At 45.6% G+C, this 12,543-nt stretch overlaps 1 protein-coding gene across 6 annotated transcripts in view; it reads left to right on the top strand.

Moving 5' to 3' along the window:
• Window positions 1–12,543, top strand: part of AGAP1 (ArfGAP with GTPase domain, ankyrin repeat and PH domain 1) — a 515,463-nt gene that overhangs the window by 324,224 nt on the left and 178,696 nt on the right. The window lies entirely within an intron of this gene.

The raw sequence follows: 12,543 nt of genomic DNA on the forward strand, positions 1-12,543 counted from the left end.
ATTGATGACACCTCACTGGGTCAGGGGGTGGAGGGCGGTGTGTTCTTTGGACTTAACTCTGAGCCGCAGGGAGCACCTTGATGGAAAAATGGAGGGGATAATGAGAAAGAACTCGGACCTGGGGGCTTCACAGTCCAGTGTCCCCACCTATTCATCTTTGTGTCGAGAGAGCACCATCGAGGGCATGGCTAACAGAGGTGTGTGTGCTGGGCTTCCTGAGCGGGAGCTCGTGGCCGTACGGTTGGTCCAGTGACTTCATGGGGTCCTGGCCAAGAGGCCTTTCCTGGCATCCTCATTAGGATGCGGGACGGTTGGGCACAGCCCACCTGCCTGGCATGGGCTCGGATTGCTCACACTGTAGAAAACCTCGTTCTTGGATTTCATTCCCTTTCGGTGCATATGGGCCGACTTGGAAGCAGCCGTGGCTCTGTCCTTCCCTGACCTGCAGAGCTGTACTCCTCCTTCCCACAGCACCTCCTTCCTGGGTGGCGGAGAAGCTCCCGATGCAGAGCAGCTGTGCTCTGGGTGCCACTGGCATTTGCTTGTCTTCTCAAGCAAATGGTAGAGTCAAACTTGGACTCTGGTAGAGTCAAACTTGGACTCTGAACCGTGCTATCAGAATGCTGATTTCAGTCAATTTTCAGGTACAAAATCAGAAAATCCACCCCTCTACCAATGCAAAAATGAAGAAAAGATCTGGGATGATGCCCTGAGTGGGTATTTATCTAAAAAAAATAATAATAGTAACATCGGGAAAGAAAGGAAGATACTTCTATTGGGAGAACAACTCTTGCCCATACCCACTGCTGGTAATCATCATTTAAGGTACACATAGTCCTCACATAAGATCAGGACCTTTTCTGTAATGATTCACTATGAATCCGTGATCAGTTCCTTCAGTGAGTTTTGCACACCTGCTAAGGTAGACCTCAAATTTCTTCAGGTAGTGATTACTGAGTTATACCCAGAGAAACTCTTCATTGGTTTCCCCAAAACATTGCAGAAGTCGGACTAGCTTGAATCTAGATGACTACGCAGGTACTTCAAAGCCCAGATTTCTAGATGTCAAATATTTCGAGTCATGGGATGACAGAGGACCCTGAGATTTCAGGACCCCCTTCTTACTGAGCAGAATAATGTCAGACATGTCCTGTCTAACATGCTACTGCAGGAGCATAATTAGTTTTATGATGAACAGTTATTTGATCTTGCTTCCCCCTTTATAAGCCACAGTGTTGCAGGCTCTCCTTCTCTGCTCTATACGTTCTTTTCCAGCCGGGCTGCTTCTAATTCCAGTCTGCAATCCAACCTCCTGGTAGACCTGCATGGCCTTCCTCCACAAGAAGTCCTCCCTGATCACTTGGCAGACCGGCTCTTCTCCTGGTGCCTTCCAGTATCTCTGTACCGCCCTGTCTAGCAAAGACCTTGCCCTGTTTCCCACTGTTTGCCCAGGACTAGCATAGGCTAGGGCACCCTGGCCAGCTCCTGTGGGTCACATGCAGTCAAGTCATGGGCTCCTGCCCGGGCTGGGATCCTCACAGGGGACGATCCTGCCTCTACTTTGAAAATTCCAGTGGGACTGGGGTAGAGGAAATAAACCACGTTGCACATCTAGACCTCCCTGAGTGCAGATCCGCTTGCATTGGGTGGGGGAGAACACACACATACACAGTCTTATATGAAGGCCATAAAATCTTAAAACACTGCTGAAACCCACAAATAATCCCTTTTAAAGTAGATCAGGAAAATATGTCAATACTGAGGAGCAGAGATCTGGAACTCTGGCTACAAGTGAACCTTTCTGTTCTGTTTCAGATGGGTGGAAATGGGTTTGAAAACCATGGGAGTTCTTAGAGTGGCCGGCTTTATCTATGGGGCAGCAGAAGATCCCTGAGTTTGCTGGGATGGGGACTGTATAGGGGAATATGGGGGGCTTTGCTGAGGTTGGGGTAGAAGTTGTATTCCTGAGTCTGAGCGTCTCCTTTGGCCTGCCCCGGGAATAACTGCTGTCTGCTTGTCCCACCAGAGTGGTTTCCTGGGCCCATGGTGGGAGCAGCCCCTCCAGGAGCCCCACATCCAGATCTTGCTTGCTTCTAGTTGCACTTGATGCTCTGCCCCTTCCCAGGAGAGGCATTCAGGCAGCTTGCCACAAACCATGGACGTGAGAGTAAATTAAGAACATGCCCCTGCATAGTCATCTGAGAACATAGGCCATCCTTGCACACATGTACAGAACTCCCATCTCCTTTGTCTTAGGTAGAGAAAGAAGTCACTGTAGATCTCTGTGGTCCGCACATCCTTACCTCTGTCCTTAAAATTCCTTCCTTATTTCATGTCTGACAGATTCCATCAGCATCCTGTACTGATTCCTTCTGATGCACAGGGGGGTCCGCACTCATGACTTAGGGCCTGGCGGGGCCCTTCTGCACCATGGTGGCTGGGATGGAGCCCCGTGGCATGCCAGGATTCAGCGGCCCACTTTGGGGATCACCGAGCCCCTTTCAGGTCCATGACTCTGGTTACTCTGTGGGCTTTTCGTCTTCTGCCCTAGCATTGGTCTCCACCTTCTGTCCTCCCTGGGAACTCATCCAGCAGGGCCTCAGAATGGAAGTCCCATTGGCAGAGGTGATATGCTCAAACCCCCCTCTCCCAGACCTCAGGCCTGCTTGTCTGCTCCGTTAGCCACCAGAGCACCCTGCCTCAGGTTTTTCAAAATTCAGCCGCTGTCTGCGGTACAGAGAAAGGCAGTTCTCCCCCTTCACCATGTACTTCTCATACTCTTGTTACTTCTCTCCACTTGTTTCTTTTAAATGCGTCAGTGAGGAAGAAGATCCCCACTCTGCTTAAGATGGAGCCCTCACCTTTTCACAGGACCCGCCAGGTCTTTCTGGGTGTTGCACCGCACACTGCCTCTGACCCACCGTGTCCCTCCGTACCGGACTTGCCTTCCAGCAGCTCGCACTGCCGTGTTCTCTGGCCTCCAGGCCCAAACACATGCAATCGCTTCCACCAGGAACACCCTCTCCTATTCCTCCTTCTTGCCACACCAACTCTGCTCATCCTTCCCCCGCAGTCTCGAGAACGGCATGTCTCTGTGGGGTTTCCTCTGCTTGTCCTCTTGGGGTGTACCTGCCGTGCATGCCCTTCCCTTGCTGTGTCCATTGGTGCTCTGTTGTTCCAGTGTATCCTGCAGCCTGCATCTCCCACAGGCGTGGGCAGAGACCTCCAGGGTCCTGTCAGCTGCATGTCCTTCCCATTGGTGTAGTCTTGCTGAACAAAGAATGAGGCACGATTTGTCCATGTGCTTGGGCTGTCCTCATACCAGCAGGCCTGTAGTTCCCAAAATCATGAGCAGAGGAAGCCACCTCCTTACACTTTAACACTGAAATATGTCCCAGCTGTATTGAGTTTCCACTCAAAGAGAAGACCGCAGGAAAAGTCCAGGGTGGGAGAGGAGCACAGGATTTCGGTTTTGTCTTTTTAACTGTGGTAAAACACACACAACCTAAGACTGACCATCTTAACCATTTTTAAGCGTACATTTCAGTGGCGTGAAGTGTATTCTCACTGTCGGCAGCCAGTCTCCAGAAGCTTTTCATCTGGCAGAACGGGGATTGTCCCCATTAAACACTAAGTCCCCATCCCCTTCCCTGCAACCCCTGGGCAGCATCATTGTACTTTCTGTCCCTGTGAATTTGTCTACTCTAAGTTCCTCATATTAGTGGAATCACATAGTGTTTGTCTTTTTGTGACTTACTTATTTCATTCAGCGTAATGTCCTTGAGGTCCGTCCATGTTGTAGCATGGGTTGAATCATACTCTGTTCTGTGTTTTTACCACAGTTAGTTTATCCATTCCCCTGTGGATGGACATTTGAATCGCTTCCTCCTCTTGGCTGCTGTGACTCATGCTACTGCAGATGTGGGCGTGCAGATGCTGCTTGGAAGCTTTATTGTCTAAGCTACAACATGCGAGAACTATAGAGATATCCATCCTTAACCAGGGCCCACTGGGGAATTGGCTAGGTGCAGTCCTGAGCAGAATGAGTCATGGAGGAACCCAGGTGGTATGAGAGCAGCCACCCAGCCCTGTTCCTGTGGGCTGCCCCTGGCCTTGTCACAAGCCCTTGGAGCACTGGAGAGGCTGCCCTGTCTGTGCTTGGGGCAGCCTGGGAGCTATCTCTGACATTCACCCAGTTTCAGGCAGTGTGGTGAATATCAGTGTTGTCAGACCCATGGAATGATCCTGCCAAAATTAGTATAAATACTTTCAGAGAAATAATTACAATTTTTGTTAGAAAGAATGACTACTGAAAAACCCATACTGTTTACACATATACAAAAAAAGTTAGATGCTTTTTCAAAGTCTTATTTCTGCCTGAGGAAACTCTTACTTATTTTATGGAACGCTCGGGGTTTGTAAAGTGTTTAGATTTTCAAATACAATGGCCAGAATGCCTGCTCGCTGTGGTACAAGTTATCTTCACGTTGATCACACAGTGTGTAAGTAGGGCGTGACCAGACCAAGAAAAGTCTTCATGTTTCTGTAAAAACTAAACCACCAAATATTCTAGATTCTACCTAACCTATTTTTTCTACATTGAGAAAACTCCATCTGCCTTCTTTTCTAAATTAAAAAAATAATAATATATGCGTATTTGTGTGTTTCTGTAAATATGCAGATTTAACCGGGTAGCTTGCAGATTTGAGTCTTCAAGCTTTTAGAGTCGATAGGACATTGTCTTATTGGGACGCAGCATGGTAGTTCATCCCTTGACCCAGTCCGTATCATTTTGTTTTCCATTTTTGGTCTTTTTAGTGTTCCTAACTGTAGCTAGAATTCTTGCAAAAAGGTAAATAAATCAAACCCATTGGTTTTTTTTTCTGACAGTAAGTCACTACAGAGGAGAACTCTCTACGGTAGAGGATGGACGTGGGGGGTCACAGGAAATAATTCTTCCTCTTCCACCAAGAGATTGAATTCCATTATGATATTTTATAAATATTTTCTTCTGTAGCTCATAACCCAGTTACTGGCTTGTTGCGAAGGTCTTGCAAGGAAGAAAGGGATGGAAGGCCTGCCTCTTCTCAGGTGTGCCTGTGGCCCCAAATGGAAACCAATCAAGGTGGCGATTTATGTTCATTAAGTGCTTGTCAAAACTGAAAAATTTTCTAATCAACAGCAATCTAGCGGCGGCCCCCTCGATGGCTGGGAGTGCCACCTCGGCCGCATCGGCTCTCTGCCTGTTACAACTCTAGGCGAAAATCCGCTGATGATTACATTAGGCTAAGCTGCGGAGTAAATGAACCGTGTCTTATTTAGGTGCCACTAGCTCCAGCGTAGGCCTGCCCCGCGGGGCACTGGGTAGCGTTTTATGGCTTTAAAATTAGTGTAGCTTCCCATTTGCTGCAGGGTGCTGCATGTTATGCCTTTGAACTCAATAAGCAAAGGGAAGGGGGCCTTTTGTTTTTCCCCCCGTGTTTTTCTCCCTTGCATTTTAGCAGTTTTGTTTTGCATCTTTTCCAGACGGCATTTTGCAATAAAAATGTCTGACTACCATATACATGCCTCCCCCACAAAAAAAAAAAAAAAAAAAAAAGAGAGAGAGAGAGAGAGAAGAGGAAAGAAAGGAAAGTGGAGGGGGAGAAAAATAAAAAGTAGAACATAGCAGATGTCTGCAGAGGACAGAGTTTCTTTTTTTCTGAGCTGGGAAATGAAAAGTCGCTTGGCAGGTCACCCCTCATGGCTTACCATGTCAGGATTATTACCTCAAGTAGTAACAACACCTTGAGCTCAGGGAATGATCATGTCAGCTCCGAGGGCAAAGATTTCAGTATGTTGACTGGACAGCAGTAAGGAGAGCTGTCGTTTGGGGAGGGCACTGCCATTCTCTTAAACAGTTTGCAAATGATCTTCGTCCATCCTTAGAACTGTCCCATGAGGCGGGAACTGTTCATCTCCCTATCTTAAAGATGTGGAAATGGGGACCAGGAATGATTAAGTAGTGTGCCCCAAGTGCAAAACTCCCCAGACCCCAAGGCTGGATCCAGAGGCCATTCTCTGGCCCGAAGGAAGCTGACTTTGTCCTCTGCAGACTTCTTTAGTTGAGGAAATTAGAATGTTAACGGACATGAAGCAGTAGCATCAGGGGAACAGAATTACTCCTAGAAAAGCAATGTGTCAGAAGAAAACACAGGTGTGGTGAGCGTTCAGAAATCCTTCAGTGTTCTGGTGGGCAACAGTGAATGTGGGAGATTTTTGTCCTGCACTGGGTTAAATGGCAGAAGAAAAGGTGTAGTGATCATTAGCGCCCCCCCGAGGACAGACTGTGTGTGCTCTCTGTCTTAAAAATCTGCTTTTTGAAGAGCTATGTGTTCTAGCAAATTCACCCCAAGAAGTCTGAAGTTTTAAAGAGCTTCAGATCTAATATCGCTATGCTGAACATTCCTATCTCACTCAAAACTTCCCATATATAACTGCTGGTCCAGTTGTTTCAAGCCATAATTAATTATTAAAGTACTCACATAGCCAAGGAACGGTGCCAGCTCCTTGAAGTTCATTGCAGTGAAATTTCACTCATGCTTGCCTTCGGAAGAGGCCTACAGTGACTGGGAAGACAGGAAGCCATTTTCATACCCGACACATTCATTTTGTGTGGGCTGGGTTTGAGCACGCATGGGTTACAACTGGGTAATATTCAATTTGAACCTAAAATGAGGAAAATCTTTCTTGCAGTGTAAAGCTCAATATGCTAGGTCAATCAAGACAGATACAATCAGGAAGCAATAGGTGTATTCATAATTCAATTTGGAGTTTTCTGCTGTTTTGATTTATATTATAATAACCTATCCCCCAGGGCTGACGTTGGACTTCAGCCCACACGTATCAGATGCTCGCTGGCGGAGGGGCCTCTAGAGGTTGGCCCTGGCTGTGTGTGGGAGCTGTCCATGGTGCATGAAGCGCGCTGCCCCGACCCACCCGTGACGCTTCCCCAGCCTTCCCTTCTGCTGGGTCTTCCATGATCACGGGGCCCACTAAAGAATCTGCTGTCGTAACTGTTGCATTTGTCCCGGGCACCAGGTACCTTCTTCCTGGGGTGGCCACGCATCACGTTGGCGTGTACTTACGAGCCAACGTTGGTCGAGGGGTCCTTTCAAAGGCAGGTCCAAAAGCGAAACCCTGCAATTCTGTTGGCTGTCTGGGGAAACAAAAATCATCTCTCCTAGGGTTTTCCACTTTGAAGCTGCCTCCTACCTTGCTATTGTGACTGGCCCTTTGGAGAGAAGGAGAAATTGTCTTCTTTGAGTTATATGATCTGAAAGGACATGGCCAGAAGATTCCTCCTAGTTTTACGATATTTTCATAGTATTTTTAGGGTATCGGTTTCGTGCGCTCCTGTGACTGTATATGAGCCTATTGTTTATTATTCAGAAATGTTGGACTTGAACATTTGCTTGGGTCTCTTTGAATGGATGGTATTATGTGTGTCTTTATAGATTAGTTTCCTTTGAAAATAGTATTAAATGGAGTTGGGCATAGCAGTGCATTTAACAATGGCTTCTCTTACATACTTTTTTTTTTTTCTGAGCCCTGAAGTAAGGATTTTTTAAAAATAGAACTTATACAAACTATAGTTCCTCTTTGAACCTGGACATTCATGAAGTACAGTGAAAATCGGAAGAATGAGTCAATCCTTTCCTCCAGGAAAAGACAAACAAATCTGAAGAACATTTCTGGCATCTCTGCAGAAGCCCAGCTCTCATTCCCTTCCCCCAGTTGTGTGTGTGAAGCTGTTGCACACTCGTAGCTCTTGGCTGTTTTGTGAATATTGAACTGGGCAAGTGGTTCTGAACCTTTAGGCCTCAAGACTCCTTTACTTTATTAAAAATAACTGAGGAATCCTAAAGGCCTTTTGTTTCTGAGGGTTATATCTTTTTTTTTTTTCAAGTTTTTTTTTTATTATTATTTAAGTCATTTCTACACCCAGAGTGAGGGCTCTCACCAGAGTCACACACACCTCCCACTGAACCAGCCAGGCACTGCATCTGTGGATTATACCTAATTGATACTAAGCATGTTAGAAATCAAAACTAAGAAAATTTTAAAATACTCATATAATTTATTTAAAAGAATAATAAACCACCCTTCTGTGATATATTATTACATAAATAACATTTTTATGGAAAACACATTTTCCACAACAAAAGGAAATCTTGAGAACAGTAGGACAGTCTTACTGTTTCCATTGAACTGTCTTGCTGGTTGAATGACCTTCTGTGTGACACCATGCATGGGTCATTTCAAAAACATTGCTTAGGGACGCCTGGGTGGCTCATTCAGTTAAGCATCCGACTCTTGATTTCACCTTAGGTCTTGATCTCAGGTTTATGAGATCGAGAGTCCCATGCTCAGAAGGGAGTGTGCTTGAGATTCTCTCCATTCCTTCTCCCTCACCCTCTCCCTCTGCCTCTCCTGCTGTGTGTGTGTATGTGTGTGTGCATTCTCTCTCTCTCTCTCTCAAATAAGTAATTGAAAAAAAAATGTTTAACTGAGATATGCAGCTTTCCAAATGGAGACACTTTCCATCATATAATATCCAGAAAGTGTTTGGATTTATATCACCATCCGTCTTGTTGGGAAAGAGAGTGTCAGTATTTGGAAAGTATGAAGCTCACGGTGAAAGATGCAAGTTGCCAAGATTCTCATCCTCACCGGAAACTCGGGTTCTACACCAGCCACAGATACTGTCCACTCTTTTCCCTGCAGTGGTCATGCTGTTCATTTCAAGAAAATAGCTGCCAAAAGCCCAAGGTTGAATAGTCATATAACGTCTGACATAGTCATTCTTTGAAGTAAAAATAGGTCCCACCAAAAAAGCAGCTAGTTCAGCTCGAACCTCAGACAACTGCAGAAGTATGTTTCTGTGGGACACCCGTCCCCTTCCATGTGTGGCACCAGCGCTCACACACGCTTGCCCTGTCATTACCCAAAAAATTAAGAAGATATGTATGTACTTCAGGGTTGAAATGTTTAAGAATCAATAGTTGCCCTTTTTTTTTTTTTTTTAATTTGACACAGAGAGAGAAGCAGCAGCAGTGGGAGGGGGGGGCGGCAGAGAGAGGCAGACGACACTGGGCTTGATCCCAGGACCCCAGGATTATGATCTAAGCCAAAGGCAGATGCTTAACCCACTGAGCCACCCAGGTGCCTCAAGAACATTTTTAAGTGAAACTTTGTTTTTATTTAGAGAACATGGCAATGAATACTGACAAGAGGGACTAGTGCAGTTTGGTTCTGCTGCCTGGGTTTATGGTCTAGAACCAGCAGTTTTAGTCACCAGAAAAACAAATTTCAGCTCTGGAAGAGGCGAACAGTGTCTTGGAATATTTTAGAGATAGTCTGAACCTGTGAACCCCCGGATAGTGTATCAGGGACCACACTTTGAGGACTGTCAAGCTAGGTCATGCAAAGAGGAAAAATTCAATATATTGGCCACAGCAAGTATTAGTTTGTGCTAACAATTATCTCACCTAGACAAGCTATATTACATGTTAATATGTTAAATTTCTAGGCATTTATGTACAATTAGAGACCAGAACTTATTGGGAAAACATCATGGGAACAACGTTTCTGTGATTTTTTCCCATCATTTGTGAAGATGAAGGGTCTCCATACTGTATAAAAAATCTGTGTTAAAATCACAGTGGTGTTAATTGCATTATCTGTCCTTGAAGATAGTCTCAAAGCCGTGTGTTTGATTCAGATGCTCTCGTTCAGAGATGCCATCATACCATTTCTACATTTGGAGTTGGCTTTAAGATCTTGTTAACTGCTTTTGGTAACCCCATGAACACATCAAGCAAACCCATCTTTCAGCAGACAGCCAAAGGTAACATGGGGATGGGAGGCAGTGAGAATCAATATAGTAAGAGTATTTTTAGGGACTATTGATGGATTGCTGTATTTTAAGCTTAAGTTCAACGCCAGATGCCCCAGAGCTGACTAAGATGAACTCACCATTTACTGAGAACCGTATAGTCCATCACACACAGAGAGGGCTCTGAAATTGCCAGACCAAGAACTCCACACCTTTCTCTCTGCGGTTTTGGGGAAAACACCTGGGTTCCAGCAGCCTCATGCTGTGTTTGGGTGAGGGCTTACTCTCCCTGCCCGAGTACCACATTAGCCAGTCAATGACCTCCAGGTCCTGGTAACGCATGACCATGAGACTGGAGGACAAGATTGTCAGCCGCAAATCAATTAATTCTCCGAGTCCAGAGAGATGCCGTCCACCACGGCACTAATGACTCCGCGGCCCTCTCTGAAGGCAACCCCCCAGAAGGCTGGAGCCGCGTTAAACCGTGCTTCTGTCAGCAAGCTGGAAGCTGTGGGTCTCTGACACGGCTCTCAATTGCTAGCAGGTTTCTCTCATTGCACCTCATTTGCATCTGGGACATCAATTAGCATGTTTGTTGAGGCTAATTGAATGAAACTCAATCATAGCTCTTAATTGCTTGACTATGTGAAAAGAAATCACATTAATGCAGCTAATTAAGTGTACGGCAATAGATGCAACATAATTAGGAGCGAGAGGTAAAAAACAAGGGATGGCAAAGGTGCAGGAGTGGGCTTGCGGGGGGCTGCAGTGCTCCGTTCCTGAGCTCACCGCACGTTCGGCAGCGGGTCCCTTTGCTCCAGCGCCTGCTTGGAGAAAATAATCCGCACGATGAGCATGGACAACTTGAGAAGAAAAATGCAAATAGGTTTGCAATTACTACTTTTTCAAGCTGTTGAGGGGCAGGAGATAGCACCTCTGGGGGGCCTGGCTCTTGAGTGGGCCCCAGGGACTTGTTAAGTGCTGTTTAAAAGTACTTGGCTTTGAATTACCCTCATGCCTTGTTAAAGGGTTTTTTCCCCTTTTATCATTGATCAGCATTTTCTACAAGGAACAGGAGAAGGGTAGTATCTGTAACATTTGCATATCAAAATCAAGCTTGCTGTCTTTACTTCACCCAGTGAGGCCCCTACCTCAAACCTGTAGGGCCGCATGTCCCACTTCTGAGGAGGCGACATTGGTTAGTGGTCCTAGCTTTAATTCCTCAAGTACCAAGCTGGGGCAAGATGAAAAGGCTGGGTTCTTTCAAAAACAGAAATCTCAGTGTCGTTTCTCTTGGGGGAAACTTGAAGCCGCAGACACACGCCTTTGCATTCCACCTGTTTCCGAAGCACCATATTAAAGGGCTTTTGTGGATTAGGACGTGCATTTTGTAAGGTTTGTAAAAATGTTAGTGGCTTGCACTGTAAGAATTGCCAAGTTTATATCCTGGTTTTTTTTTTTAGATCTAGCTCCTCTGAGGTTTCGGTGCCTAACTCAAGCGAGAAAACAGATTCCCTGGCCCATGCTGAGCCATGATAAATGTGTTCTCTTGCTGCATTGTAATCCAAAAAGCAGACACTTGGTACATTTCTATAATAATTTTAAATAAAATATCATGGTTATTGTATGTTAAAACATGCCTATTAAAAGAACCCATGCTGAGGCTTTAGTCACTATCTGATTAGCCTCATTTTAGAGCCCATAAGCAATAAATGCTCAATTACACTCCTGTTATTGTATTTTAATTTGTTAAGAATTGGCATTAAAGAAGAAAGTTATAGCAAGTTGATATTTTTGAAAGAGTAACTATGCAAGAATGAATTCATTATGTACAAGCCTTAACTTTGGTGTTGAAGCTTAGGTTGGCCTATTTTCGGTGGATATTAATGGAAGTAAGTTAAAGATGTTTAAGAACAACATTTTTTTTTTTTTTTTTTGGTGGATGACCTTGACCCTCAGTCCTAGACTAACCAAGGATCACTTCCCTTCTGCTTTTTGTTCACCATCCTCAACACCCTGAGCTCATTCATGAGGTTCCATGTATTTTTTCCAGTCTGTCTTATCCTTCTATCTAATTTAATGGTAACAGCCTTCTGTCTTTGGTCCACATCCTTTCAAAACATAGCTCTTTCATGGTTAATTATATTTGGGGGAGTTTCCCAAGCATCTTGACTTCCAGGTGGAGTCTTGGGTCTGTCAAGATGGCGGAGGCGAATGCCAGCCAGCAGGGTCAGATTGCATCAGGGCCTCTGCTCCTGGCTCCCATGGCTGACAGCAGCTCTGTGGATCCCACTATATCTCTCTGGGTGGTGACTGCTGACAGAGGCCTAGCCTCCCACTCCCATTGAAGAGCTGGTCTGTTTCTGACCCCCTTCGGTGCAGCTCCAGATCCTTTCTCTGCTGGTCTTTGCTCCCATATTCCTCCTGATTCCAGCCTTGTGTAGCCTTTTGAACATTCTTTGCACGTGGAGGTCCAGTAATTCTTAATTCACCAGTAAGCCCTCACTCTGGCTCTCATTTTCCTCTCCCATTCCCCCACCCAGCAACCAGTTCTTGGGTGGTACTGAAATGTCAGGTGACCTCCACAGAGACCATCACTATCCACCTAGACTTCCCCCTGGTTCTGTTAGCTCCTGGTCATTCACCTCCAGCATGGAAAGAATGGC

This window comes from Neovison vison, chromosome 3 (genome assembly GCF_020171115.1).
Source record: "Neovison vison isolate M4711 chromosome 3, ASM_NN_V1, whole genome shotgun sequence".
NCBI classification, from domain to species: domain Eukaryota; kingdom Metazoa; phylum Chordata; class Mammalia; order Carnivora; family Mustelidae; genus Neogale; species Neogale vison.